A 15,940-nucleotide genomic window follows, 5' to 3' on the forward strand; every position below is an offset into this window, starting at 1 on the left:
ACATATGTCATGGTCAATTTCAAAGACAATGGCATGGAGCATTGTTATGCCAAATGTCATGGTCCATTGCGATGACAGGGGCATGAAGCATTGTGATTACATGGGTCTTGGAGCATTGTGATGACAAAGGTCATGGAGCATTGTGATGAGAAATCCATGGAGCCTACTGATGACATGTCATATGGAGCATTCTGATGAAAAGGGGCATGGAGCATTCTGATTACAGGGGTCTAGGAACATTGTGATAACAAGGGCAAGGAGCATCGGTCTAATAAGTTTCATGGATTATTGTGATGAGAGTTGGAATGGCACATTGTGATGACAAGGGCATGGAGCATTGTGATGACCAGGTTATGCAGTATTGTGAAGAGAGGTGTCAGGGAGCATTGTGATGACATATGTAATGGCCCATTGTGATGACAATGGCATGGAGCATTGTGATGCCAAGTGTCTTGGAGGATTCTGATGACAAAGTTAATGGAGCATTGTGATGACAATGGCTTGGAGCATTGTGATGATAAGGGTCAGGGAGCATTTTGCTGACAAGTGCACGGAGAATTGTGATGACAAGCGTCATGGAGCATTCTGATGACAAGCTTGTGGAGTATTTTGATGACAATGGCATGGCGCACTGGGATGAAAACGGCATGTGGATTTGTGATGAAAATGGCATGGAGCCTTTTCGTGACACAGTTCAAGGAGCATTCTGACGACAAGTGTCAGGGAGCATTTTGATGACAAGTGTATGGAGAATTGTGATGACAAAGTTCATGGAGCATTGTGATGAAAAGGGCATGGAGTATTGTGATGACAGGCATCATGGAGCGTTGTGAGGACAAGTGTTATTGAACATTTTGATCACAAGGGTTTGGAGCATTGTGATGACAGAGGTCATGGATCATTTTGATTTCAAGGATCATGGAGCATTTTGATGACAAGGGCCTGAAGCAATGTGATCCCAAGGTTCCCGGAGGATTGTGATGACAATGGTAATGGAGTATTGTGATGACATGCACATAGAGCATTGTAATGACAAGGTCATGTAGCATTTTGCTGACAAAGGCATGGAGCATTGTGATGACAGATGTCATGGAGCACTGTGATTACAAGCGTCATGGAACATTGGGATGACAAGTGCATGGATCATTGTGATGACAAGGGTCATGGAGCACTGGGCTGAAAATATTCATGGAATATTGTGATGACAGGGGACATGGAGCATTGTGTTGACAAGGTCATGGAACATTGTTATGACAGGGGCATGGAGCATTGGTCTGACAAGTTTCATAGATTATTGTGATGACAGTGGACATGGTGCATTGTGAAGACAAGGGCATGGAACATTGTGATGACAAGGGTATGGAGTATTGTGAAGACAGGTGTCAGGGGGCATTGTGATGAAATATGTCATGGTCCATTGCGATGACAATAGCATGGAGCATAGTGATGCCAAATGCAAGGGAGGATTGTGATGACAAATATAATGGAGCACTGTGATGACTAGGGCTTGGAGCATTATGAAGACAAGGGCCATTGAGAATTTTCATGACAATGTCGTGAACCATTGTGATGACAAGGTCCTGGAGCATTGTGATGAGAAAACCATGGAGCCTTGCGATGACAAGTCACATGGAGCATACTGATGAAAAGGGGCATGGGGCATTCTGATTACAGGGGTCTTGGAACACTGTGAAAACAAGAGCATGGTGCAATGTGATGACAAGGGCATGGACCATTGGTCTAATAAGTTTCATGGATTATTGTGATGACAGTTGGAATGGTGCATCATGAAGACAAGGGCATGGAGCATTGTGATGACCAGGTCATGCAGTATTGTGAAGAGAGTTGTCAGGGAGCATTGTGATTACATATGTAATGGCCCATTGTGATGACAATTGCTTGGAGCATTGTGATTCCAAGTGTCATGGAGGATTCTAATGACAAAGGTAATGGAGCATTGTGATGACAATGGCTTGGATCATTGTGATGACAAGGGTCAGGGAGCATTGTGCTGACAAGTGCATGGAGAATTGTGATGACAAGGGTCATGGAGCATTCTGATGACAAGCTTGTGTAGTATTTTGATGACAATGGCATGGAGCTTTGGGATGAAAACTGCATGGGGCTTTGTGATGAAAAAGACATGGAGCCTTTTCGTCACAGGGTTCAAGGTGCATTCTGATGACAAGTGTCAGGGAGCATTGTGATGACAAGTGTATTGAGAATTGTGATGACAAAGGTTATGGAGCATTGTGATGAGAAGACAATGGATAATTGTGATGATGAGCGTCATGGGGTGTTGTGATGATAAGTGTTTTGCAACATTGTGATCACCAGGGTTTGGAGCATTGTGATGACAGAGGTCATGGAGCATTTTGATTTCACTGTGATGACAATAGCCTGAAGCATTATGATGATGGGCATGGTGCATTGTTATGACAGTGTTCATGGAGCACTGAGATGAAAAGGGGCATGGAGCATTGTGATTACAGGGGTCTTGGAGCATTGTGATGACAAGGGCATGGAGCATTGTGATGAGAAGTGCATGGAACATTCTGATGATATGCATCATGGAGCTTTGTGATGACAAGGGCAAGGAGCATTATGATTACAGTGGTCTTGGAGAACTGTGATGAAAAGGGCATGGATCATTGTGATGAAAAAGGCATGGAGCCTTGTCATGACAGAGTTCATGGAGCATACTGACGACAAGTGTCAGGGAGCATTGTGATGAAAAGAGTATTGAGAATTGTGATGACAAAGGTCATGGAGCCTTGTGATGAGAAGACCATGGATAATAGTGATGATTAGCGTCGTGGGGTTTTGTGATGATAAGTGTTATGCAACATTGTGATCACCAGGGTTTGGAGCATTGTGATGACAGAGGTCATGGAGCATTTTGATTTCATTGTGATGACAATAGCCTGAAGCATTATGATGATGGGCATGGTTCATTGTGATGACAGTGTTCATGGAGCATTGTGATGAAAAGGGGCATGGAGCATTGTGATTACAGGGGTTTGGAGCATTGTGATGAGAAGGGTCATGGAGCCTTGTGATGACAGGGGTCATGGAGCATTGTGATGACCAGGGAATGGAGCATGGTGATGACAAGGTCTTGGAGCATTGTGATGAGATGACCATGGAGACTTGTGATGACAAGTCTCATGGAACATTCTGATGAAAAGGGGCATGGAGCATTGTGATTACGAGGGTATGGAGCATTGTGATGACAAGGGCATGGAGCATTGTGAGGAGAAGGCCATGGAACAATCTGATGACATGTGTCATGGAGCTTTGTGATGACAAGGGCATGGAGCATTGTGATTACATGGCTCTTGGAGCATTGTGATGACAATGGTCATGGAGCCTTGTGATCACAAGGCCGTGGAACATTGTGATGGCAGGGGTCATGGAGCATTGTTGATAGAGGTAATGGAGCATTGTGATGAGAAGGGCATTGAGCATTGGTCTGAAATGTTTCATGGATTATTGTGATGAGAGTGGGCATGGAGCATTGTGATGACAAGGGCACGGTACACTGTGATACATGGGTCATGGAGGATTGTAATGACAAGGACATGGAGCATTATGATGAGAAGGGCATCGAGCATTGTGATGACAAGTGTCATGGAGATTTGTGATGACAAGGGCATGGAGCAATGTGAAGAGAGGTTTCATGGAGCATTGTGATGACAATGACATGGAGCATTGTGATGCCAAGGGTCATGGAGCTTTGTGATGACAAAGGTCATGGAGCATTTTGATGACCAGCGTGTGGTGCATTGTTATGAGTAGGGCAGGGAGCATTTTGATGAGAGTGTCATGCAGCAATTTGATGAAAAGTGCAATGGAACATTTTGATGACAGGGGTTATAGAACACTGTGATTCCAGGGGTCATGGAGCTTTGGGATGAAAAGGGTCATGGAGCATTTTGATGACAGTGGTTATGGAACATTGTGATGTCAGGGGTCATGGAACATTGTGCTGATAAGGGGATGTAGCCTTGTGATAACAGGGGTCATGGAACATTGTGATAACAGGGTTGAGGGAGGAATGTGATGACTAGTGATGGAACATTGTGATATCTAATGTGAGAGAGCATTTGGATGACAAGTGCATGGAGCATTGTGATTGCAATGGTCTTGGAGCATTGCGATGAAAAGACATGGATCATTGTGATGATAAAGGCATGGAGCCTTGTCATGACAGTGTTCATGGAGCATACTGACGACAAGTGTCAGGGAGCATTGTGATGAAAAGTGTATTGAGCATCGTGATGACAAAGATCATGGAGCATTGTGATGATAAGACCATGGATAATTGTGATGATGAGCGTCATGGGGTGCTCTGATGATAAGTTTTATGGAACATTGTGATCACAAGGGTTTGTAGCATTATGATGTCAGAGGTCATGGAGAATATTAATTTCATTGTGATGACAATAGACTGAAGTATTATGATGATGGGCATCGTGCACTGTGATGACAGGGTTCAGGGTGCATTGAGATGAAAAGGGGCATGGAGCATTGTGGTTACAAGGGTCTTGGAGCATTGTGATGACAAGGGCATGGAGCATTGTGATGAGATGGCCATGGAACATTCTGATGACATGCGTCATGGAGCTTTGTGATGAGAAGGGCATGGAGCATTGTGATTACAGTGGTTTTCAGCATTGTGATGAAAAGTGTCATGGAACCTTGTGAAGACTAGGCCGTGGAACATTGTAATGGCAGTGGTCATGGTGCATTGTTATGACAGAGGTAATCTAGCATTGTGATGAGAAGGGCATGGAATATTGGTCTGAAATATTTCATGTATTATTTTGATGAGAGTGGGCATGCAGCATTTTGATGACAAGGGCACGGAACACTATGATACATTCATCATGCAGGATTGTAATGACAAGGGCATGGAGCATTGTGATGAGACGGGCATCGAGCATTGTTATGACAAGTGTCATGGAGCTTTGTGATGACAAGGGCATTGAGCAATGTTATGAGAGGGTTCATGGAGCATTGTGATGACAATGACATTTAGCATTGTGATGCCAGGGGTCATGGAGCTTTCTGCTGACCAGTCATGGAGCATTTTGATGACAAGGACATGGTGCATTGTGATGAGAAGTGCAGGGAGCATTTTGATGACCGGGTCATGCAGCAATTTGATGAAAAGTGTAATGGAACATTTTGATGGCAGGGGTTATAGAACATTGTGATGTCAGTGGTCTTGGAGCTTTGGGATGAAAAGGGTCATGGAGCATTTTGATGACATGGGTTATGGAACATTGTGATGTCAGGAATCTTGGAAGATTGTGCTGATAAGGGGATGTAGCAGTGTGATGACAGGGTCATCGAACATTGTGATTACAGGGGTGAGGGGGTATTGTGATGACTAGGGATGGAATACTGTGATATCTCTGGTAACAGCACATTTTGATGGGAAGTGCATGGAGCATTGTGATTAAAAGGTTTATGGAGCATTGCAATGACAAGGTTTGGAACATTTGATGAAATGCGCGTGGCACATTGTGATGACAATGGTCATGGAGCATTGTTCTGACAAAGACATGTAGCATTGTGATGACGAGGGTCACAGAGAATTGTGATGAAAAGTTCATGGAGCATTGTGGTAACAAATATCACAGAGCCTTTTGATGACGCGGGCTTGGAACATTGTGAGGAAAAACGTTATGAAGCATTGTGATGACTGGAGTCACTGAGCATTATGATGACAGGGATCATGGAGCACTGTGATGACATGTGTCATGGAACATTGTGCTGACAAGTGCATGGAGCATTGTGATGACCAGGATCATGGAGCATTGTGCTGAGAAAGGCATAGATCATTGTGATGACAAGGGTCAAAGAGCATTGTGATGAAAAGTTCATGGAGCATTGGGGTTAAAAAAGTCACAGAGACTGTTGATGGTGAGGGCATGGACCATTGTGATGACAAAGTTCATGAAGCATTGTGATGAGTGGAGTAACGGAGAATTGTGATGACAGGGGTCATGGAGCATTGTGATAACAAGGGCATGGAGCATTGTGATGACAAGGGCATGGAACATTGGTCTAATAACTTTCATGGTTTGTTGCGATGACAGTTGGAATGGCCTATTGTGATGACAATGGCATGTAGCACTGTGATGCCAAGTGTCATGGAGGATTCTGATGAGAAAGGTAATGGAGCATTGTGATGACAAGGGTTCGGGAGCATTCTGATGACAAGCTTGTGCAGTATTTTGATGACAATGGTATGGAACATTGTGATGAAAATGGCATGGGGCATTGTGATGAAAAATGCATGGAGCCTTTTCGTGACGGGTTTCAAGGAGCATTCTGATGAGAAGTGTCAGGGAGCATTGTGATCACAAGTGTATTGAGAATTGTGATGACAAAGGTCATGGAGCATTGTGATGAAAAGGGCATGGAGTATTGTGATGACAGGCATCATGGAGCGTTGTGATGACAAGTGTTATGGAACAATGTGATCACAAGGGTTTGGAGCATTGTGATGACAGAGGTCATGGATCATTTTGATTTCAAGGAGCATGGAGTATTGTGATGACAAGGGCATGAAGCAATGTGATCCCAAGGTTGATGGAGGATTGTGATGACAATGGAAATGGAGTATTGTGATGACAAGCGCATAGAGGATTGTAATGACAAGGTCATTTAGCATTTTGCTGACAAAGACATGGAGCATTGTGATGACAATGGCATGGAGCACTGTGATGCCAAGTGTCATGGAGGATTCTGATGACAATGGTAATGGAGCATTGTGATGACAATGGCTTGGAGCATTGTGATGACAAGGGTCAGGGTGCATTGTGCTGACAAGTGCATGGAGAATTGTGATGACAAGGGTCATGGAGCATTCTGATGACAAGCCTGTGGTGTATTTTGATGACAATGGCATGCAGCATTGGGATGAAAACGGCATGTGGCTCTGTGATGAAAAAGACATGGAGCCTTTTTGTGACAGGGTTCAAGGAGCATTCTGACGACAAGTGTCAGCGAGCATTGTGATGACAAGTTTATTGAGAATTTTGATGACAAAGGTCATGGAGCCTTGTGATGAGACGACCATGGATCATTGTGATGATGAGCGTCATGGGGTGTTGTGATGATAAGAGTTATGCAACATTGTGATCACCAGGATTTTGAGCATTGTGATGACAGAGGTCATGGAGCATTTTGATTTGATTGTGATGACAATTGCCTGAAGCATTATGATGATGGGCATTGTTCATTGTGCTGACAGGGTTCATAGGAGCATTGAGATGAAAAGGGGCATGGAGCATTGTGATTACAGGGGTCTTAGTGCTTTGTGATGACAAGAGCAGGGAGCATTGTGATGAGAAGTCCATGGAACATTCTGATGACATGCGTCATGGAGCTTTGGATGGCAAGGGCATGGAGCATTGTGATTACAGGGGTCTTGGAGCATTGTGATGAAAAGGGCATGGAACATTGTGATGAAAAAGGCATGGAGCCTTGTCATGACAGGGTTCATGGAGCATACTGACGACAAGTATCAGGGAGCACTGTGATGAAAAGTGTATTGAGAATTGTGATGACAAAGGTCATGGAGAATTGTGATGAAAAGTGTATGGAGTATATTGTGATGACAGGCATCATGGAGCGTTGTGAGGACAAGTGTTATGGAACATTGTGATCACAAGGGTTTGGAGCATTGTGATGACAGAGGTCATGGATCATTTTGATTTCAAGGAGCATGTAGCATTGTGATGACAAGGGCATGAAGCAATGTGATCCCAAGGTTCATGGAGGATTGTGATGACAATGGTAATCGAGTATTGTGATGACAATCGCATAGAGCATTGTAATGACAAGGTCATGTAGCATTTTGCTGACAAAGGCATGGAGCATTGTGATGACAGGTGTCATGGAGCACTGTGATGACAAGCGTCACGGAGCACTGTGAATACAGGCGTCATGGAACATTGGGATGACAAGGGCATGGATCATTGTGATGACAAGGGTCATGGAGCATTGGGCTGAAAATATTCATGGAATATTTTGATGACAGGGGTCATGGAGCATTGTGATTACAGGGGTCTTGGAGCATTGTGATGACAAGAGTCCCGGATCATTGTGTTGTCAGGTGTCATGGAGTGTTGTGATGACAGTGGTCATGGAGCCTTGTGATGATATTGGTCGTGGAGCATTGTGATGAGAAGGTCATGGAGCATTGGGCTGAAAATATTCATGGAGTATTGTGATGACAGGAGTCATGGAGCATTGTGATGACAAGGGAATGGAGCATGGTGATGACAAGGTCTTGGAGCATTGTGATGAGTTGACCATGGAGACTTGTGATGACAAATATCATGGAGCCTTCTGATGAAAAGGGGCATGGAGCACTGTGATTACGAGTGTCTTGGAGCATTGTGATGACAAGGGCATGGAGCATTGTGAGGAGAAGGCCATGGAACATTCTGATGACATGCGTCATGGAACTCTGTGATGACAAGGGCATGGAGCATTGTGATTACATGGGTCTTGGAGCATTGTGATGACAAAGGTCATGGAGCATTGTGATGAGAAATCCATGGAGCCTTCTGATGACATGTCATATGGAGCATTCTGATGAAAAGGTGCATGGAGCATTCTGATTACAGGGGTTTTGGAACATTGTGATAACAAGGGAAAGGAGCATTGGTCTAATAAGTTTCATGGATTATTGTGATGAGAGTTGGAATGGCACATTGTGATGACAAGTGCATGGAGTATTGTGATGACCAGGTTATGGAGTATTGTGAAGAGAGGTGTCAGGGAGCATTGTGATGACATATGTAATGGCCCATTGTGATGACAATGGCATGGAGCATTGTGATGCCAAGTGTCATGGAGGATTCTGATGACAAAGGTAATGGAGCATTGTGATGACAATGGCTTGGAGCATTGTGATGATAAGGGTCAGGGAGCATTTTGCTGACAAGTGCACGGAGAATTGTGATGACAAGCGTCATGGAGCATTCTGATGACAATCTTGTGGAGTATTTTGATGACAGTGGCATGGAGCACTAGGATGAAAACGGCATGTGGATTTGTGATGAAAATGGCATGGAGCCTTTTCGTGACACAGTTCAAGGAGCATTCTGACGACAAGTGTCAGGGAGCATTTTGATGACAAGTGTATGGAGAATTGTGATGACAAATTTCATGGAGCATTGTGATGAAAAAGGCATGGAGTATTGTGATGACAGGCATCATGGAGCGTTGTGAGGACAAGTGTTATTGAACATTTTGATCACAAGGGTTTGGAGCATTGTGATGACAGAGGTCATGGATCAATTTGATTTCAAGGAGCATGGAGCATTTTGATGACAAGAGCCTGAAGCAATGTGATCCCAAGGTTCCTGGAGGATTGTGATGACAATGGTAATGGAGTATTGTGATGACAATCGCATAGAGCATTGTAATGACAAGGTCATGTAGCATTTTGCTGACAAAGGCATGGAGCACTGTGATGACAGATGTCATGGAGCACTGTGATTACAAGCGTCATGGAACATTGGGATGACAAGTGCATGGATCATTGTGATGACAAGGGTCATGGAGCACTGGGCTGAAAATGTACATGGAGTATTGTGATGACAGGGGTCATGGAGCATTGTGATGACAAGGTCATGGAGCATTGTTATGACAGGGGCATGGAGCATTGGTCTTACAAGTTTCATAGATTATTGTGATGACAGTGGACATGGTGCATTGTGATGACCAGGGCATGGAGCATTGTGATGACAAGGGCATGGAGTATTGTGAAGACAGGTGTCAGGGGGCATTGTGATGAAATATGTCATGGTCCATTGCGATGACAATAGCATGGAGCATAGTGATGCCAAATGCAAGTGAGGATTGTGATGACAAATATAATGGAGCACTGTGATGACTAGGGCTTGGAGCATTATGAAGACAAGGGCCATTGAGAATTTTCATGACAATGTCGTGAACCATTGTGATGACAAGGTCCTGGAGCATTGTGATGAGAAAACCATGGAGCCTTGCGATGACAAGTCTCATGGAGCATACTGATGAAAAGCGGCATGGGGCATTCTGTTTACAGGGGTCTTAAACATTGTGATAACAAGAGCATGGAGCAATGTGATGACAAGGGCATGGACCATTGGTCTAATAAGTTTCATGGATTATTGTGATGACAGTTGGAATGGCGCATTATGAAGACAAGAGCATGGAGCATTGTGATGACCAGATCATGCAGTATTGTGAAGAGAGGTGTCAGGGAGCATTGTGATTACATATGTAATGGCCCATTGTGATGACAATGGCTTGGAGCACTGTGATTCCAAGTGTCATGGAGGATTCTAATGACAAAGGTAATGGAGCATTGTGATGACAATGGCTTGGATCATTGTGATGACAAGGGTCAGGGAGCATTGTGCTGACAAGTGCATGGAGAATTGTGATGACAATGGTCATGGAGCATTCTGATGACAAGCTTGTGTAGTATTTTGATGACAATGGCATGGAGCTTTGGGATGAAAACAGCATGGGGCTTTGTGATGAAAAAGGCATGGAGCCTTTTCGTCACAGGGTTCAAGGTGCATTCTGACGACAAGTGTCAGGGAGCATTGTGATGACAAGTGTATTGAGAATTGTGATGACAAAGGTCATGGAGCATTGTGATGAGAAGACCATGGATAATTGTGATGATGAGCGTCATGGGGTGTTGTGATGATAAGTGTTTTGCAACATTGTGATCACCAGGGTTTGGAGCATTGTGATGACAGAGGTCATGGAGCATTTTGATTTCACTGTGATGACAATAGCCTGAAGCATTATGATGATGGGCATGGTGCATTGTTATGACAGTGTTCATGGAGCATTGTGATGAAAAGGGGCATGGAGCATTGTGATTACAGGGGTCTTGGAGCATTGTGATGACAAGGGCATGGAGCATTGTGATGAGAAGTGCATGGAACATTCTGATGATATGCATCATGGAGATTTGTGATGACAAGGGCAAGGAGCATTATGATTACAGTGGTCTTGGAGAACTGTGATGAAAAGGGCATGGATCATTGTGATGAAAAAGGCATGGAGCCTTGTCATGACAGAGTTCATGGAGCATACTGACGACAAGTGTCAGGGAGCATTGTGATGAAAAGAGTATTGAGAATTGTGATGACAAAGGTCATGGAGCCTTGTGATGAGAAGACCATGGATAATAGTGATGATTAGCGTCATGGGGTTTTGTGATGATAAGTGTTATGCAACATTGTGATCACCAGGGATTGGAGCATTGTGATGACAGAGGTCATGGAGCATTTTGATTTCATTGTGATGACAATAGCCTGAAGCATTATGATGATGGGCATGGTTCATTGTGATGACAGGGATCATGGAGCATTGTGATGAAAAGGGTCTTGGAGCATTGTGATTACAGGAGTTTGGAGCATTGTGATGAGAAGGGTCATGGAGCCTTGTGATGACAGGGCTCATGGAGCATTGTGATGACCAGGGAATGGAGCATGGTGATGACAAGGTCTTGGAGCATTGTGATGAGATGACCATGGAGACTTGTGATGACAAGTCTCATGGAGCATTCTGATGAAAAGGGGCATGGAGCATTGTGATTAAGAGGGTATGGAGCATTGTGATGACAAGGGCATGGAGCATTGTGAGGAGAAGGCCATGGAACATTCTGATGACATGTGTCATGGAGCTTTGTGATGACAAGGGCATGGAGCATTGTGATTACATGGCTCTTGGAGCATTGTGATGACAATGGTCATGGAGCCTTGTGATCACAAGGCCGTGGAACATTGTGATGGCAGGGGTCATGGAGCATTGTTGATAGAGGTAATGGAGCATTGTGATGAGAAGGGCATTGAGCATTGGTCTGAAATGTTTCATGGATTATTGTGATGAGAGTGGGCATGGAGCATTGTGATGACAAGGGCACGGTACACTGTGATACATGGGTCATGGAGGATTGTAATGACAAGGACATGGAGCATTATGATGAGAAGGGCATCGAGCATTGTGATGACAAGTGTCATGGAGATTTGTGATGACAAGGGCATGGAGCAATGTGAAGAGAGGTTTCATGGAGCATTGTGATGACAATGACATGGAGCATTGTGATGCCAAGGGTCATGGAGCTTTGTGATGACAAAGGTCATGGAGCATTTTGATTTCAATGTGATGACAATAGCCTGAAGCATTATGATGATGGGCATGGTGCATTTTTATGACAGTGTTCATGGAGCATTGAGATGAAAAGGGGCATGGAGCATTGTGTTTACAGGGGTCTGGGAGCATTGTGATGACAAGGGCATGGAGCATTTTGATGAGAAGTGCATGGAACATTCTGATGATATGCATCATGGAGCTTTGTGATGACAAGGGCAAGGAGCATTATGATTACAGTGGTCTTGGAGAACTGTGATGAAAAGGGCATGGATAATTGTGATGAAAACGGCATGGAGCCTTGTCATGACAGAGTTCATGGAGCATACTGACGACAAGTGTCAGTGAGCATTGTGATGACAAGGGAATGGAGCATGGTGATGACAAGGTCTTGGAGCATTGTGATGAGTTGACCATGGAGACTTGTGATGAAAAATATCATGGAGCCTTCTGATGAAAAGGGGCATGGAGCATTGTGATTACGAGTGTCTTGGAGCATTGTGATGACGAGGGCATGGAGCATTGTGAGGAGATGGCCATGGAACATTCTGATGACATGTGTCATGGAGCTTTGTGATGACAAGGGCATGGAGCATTGTGATTACATGGGTCTTGGAGCATTGTGATGACAATGGTCATGGAGCCTTGTGATCACAAGGCCGTGGAACATTGTGATGGCCGGGGGCATGGAGCATTGTTGATAGAGGAAATGGAGCATTTTGATGAGAAGGGCATTGAGCATTGTTCTGAAATGTTTCATGGATTATTGTGATGAGAGTGGGCATGGAGCATTGTGATGACAAGGGCACGGTTCACTGTGATACATGGGTCATGGAGGATTGTAATGACAAGGACATGGAGCATTATGATGAGAAGGGCATCGAGCATTGTGATGACAAGTGTCATGGAGATTTTTGATGACAAGGGCATGGAGCAATGTGAAGAGAGGTTTCATGGAGCATTGTGATGACAATGACATGGAGCATTGTGATGCCAAGGGTCATGGAGCTTTGTGATGACAAAGGTCATGGAGCATTTTGATGACCAGCGTGTGGTGCATTGTTATGAGTAGGGCAGGGAGCATTTTGATGACAGGGTCATGCAGCAATTTGATGAAAAGTGTAATGGAACTTTTTGATGACAGGGGTTATAGAACACTGTGATTCCAGGGGTCATGGAGCTTTGGGATGAAAAGGGTCATGGAGCATTTTGATGACAGTGGTTATGGAACATTGTGATGTCAGGGGTCATGGAACATTGTGCTAATAAGGGGATGTAGCATTGTGATAACAGGGGTCATGGAACATTGTGATAACAGGGTTGAGGGAGGAATGTGATGACTAGTGATGGAACATTGTGATATCTCATGTGAGAGAGCATTTGGATGAGAAGTGCATGGAGCATTGTGATTGCAGGGGTCTTGGAGCATTGCGATGAAAAGGCATGGATCATTGTGATGATAAAGGCATGGAGCCTTGTCATGACAGGGTTCATGGAGCATACTGACGACAAGTGTCAGGGAGCATTGTGATGAAAAGTGTATTGAGCATCGTGATGACAAAGATCATGGAGCATTGTGATGATAAGACCATGGATAATTGTGATGATGAGCGTCATGGTGTGCTGTGATGATAAGTTTTATGGAACATTGTGATCACAAGGGTTTGTAGCATTATGATGTCAGAGGTCATGGAGAATATTAATTTCATTGTGATGACAATAGACTGAAGTATTATGATGATGGGCATCGTGCACTGTGATGACAGGGTTCAGGGAGCATTGAGATGAAAAGGGGCATGGAGCATTGTGATGACCAGGGTCATGGAGCATTGTGCTGAGAAAGGCATAGAGCATTGTGATGACAAGGGTCAAAGAGCATTGTGATGAAAAGTTCATGGAGCATAGGGGTTAAAAAGGTCACAGAGACTGTTGATGGTGAGGGCATGGACCATTGTGATGACATAGTTCAAGAAGCATTGTGATGACTGGAGTAACGGAGCATTGTGATGACAGGGGTCATGGAGCATTGTGATAACAAGGGCATGGAGCATTGTGATGACAAGGGCATGGAACATTGGTCTAATAACTTTCATGGTTTATTGCGATGACAGTTGGAATGGCCTATTGTGATGACAATGGCATGTAGCACTGTGATGCCAAGTGTCATGGAGGATTCTGATGAGAAAGGTAATGGAGCATTGTGATGACAAGGGTCCGGGAGCATTCTGATGACAAGGTTGTGCAGTATTTTGATGACAATGGTATGGAACATTGTGATGAAAATGGCATGGAGCATTGTGATGAAAAATGCATGGAGACTTTTCGTGACGGGTTTCAAGGAGGATTCTGATGACAAGTTTCAGGGAGCATTGTGATCACAAGTGTTTTGAGAATTGTGATGACAAAGGTCATGGAGCATTGTGATGAAAGGGGCATGGAGTATTGTGATGACAGGCATCATGGAGCGTTGTGATGACAAGTGTTATGGAACAATGTGATCACAAGGGTTTGGAGCATTGTGATGACAGAGGTCATGGATCATTTTGATTTCAAGGAGCATGGAGCATTGTGATGTCAATGGCATGAAGCAATGTGATCCCAAGGTTGATGGAGGATTGTGATGACAATGGAAATGGAGTATTGTGATGACAAGCGCATAGAGGATTGTAATGACAAGGTCATTTAGCATTTTGCTGACAAAGACATGGAGCATTGTGATGACAATGGCATGGAGCATTGTGATGCCAAGTGTCATGGAGGATTCTGATGACAATGGTAATGGAGCATTGTGATGACAATGGCTTGGAGCATTGTGATGACAAGGGTCAGGGAGCATTGTGCTGACAAGTGCATGGAGAATTGTGATGACAAGGGTCATGGAGCATTCTGATGACAAGCCTGTGGTGTATTTTGATGACAATGGCATGCAGCATTGGGATGAAAACGGCATGTGGCTCTGTGATGAAAAAGACATGGAGCCTTTTTGTGACAGGGTTCAAGGAGCATTCTGACGACAAGTGTCAGCGAGCATTGTGATGACAAGTTTATTGAGAATTTTGATGACAAAGGTCATGGAGCCTTGTGATGAGACGACCATGGATCATTGTGATGATGAGCGTCATGGGGTGTTGTGATGATAAGAGTTATGCAACATTGTGATCACCAGGATTTTGAGCATTGTGATGACAGAGGTCATGGAGCATTTTGATTTGATTGTGATGACAATTGCCTGAAGCATTATGATGATGGGCATTGTTCATTGTGCTGACAGGGTTCATAGGAGCATTGAGATGAAAAGGGGCATGGAGCATTGTGATTACAGGGGTCTTAGTGCTTTGTGATGACAAGAGCAGGGAGCATTGTGATGAGAAGTCCATGGAACATTCTGATGACATGCGTCATGGAGCTTTGGATGGCAAGGGCATGGAGCATTGTGATTACAGGGGTCTTGGAGCATTGTGATGAAAAGGGCATGGAACATTGTGATGAAAAAGGTATGGAGCCTTGTCATGACAGGGTTCATGGAGCATACTGACGACAAGTGTCAGGGAGCACTGTGATGAAAAGTGTATTGAGAATTGTGATGACAAAGGTCATGGAGAATTGTGATGAAAAGTGTATGGAGTATTGTGATGACAGGCATCATGGAGCGTTGTGAGGACAAGTGTTATGGAACATTGTGATCACAAGGGTTTGGAGCATTGTGATGACAGAGGTCATGGATCATTTTGATTTCAAGGAGCATGTAGCATTGTGA

Source organism: Mesoplodon densirostris, unplaced genomic scaffold, assembly GCF_025265405.1.
Source record: "Mesoplodon densirostris isolate mMesDen1 unplaced genomic scaffold, mMesDen1 primary haplotype scaffold_44, whole genome shotgun sequence".
Classification (NCBI taxonomy): Eukaryota; Metazoa; Chordata; class Mammalia; order Artiodactyla; family Ziphiidae; genus Mesoplodon; species Mesoplodon densirostris.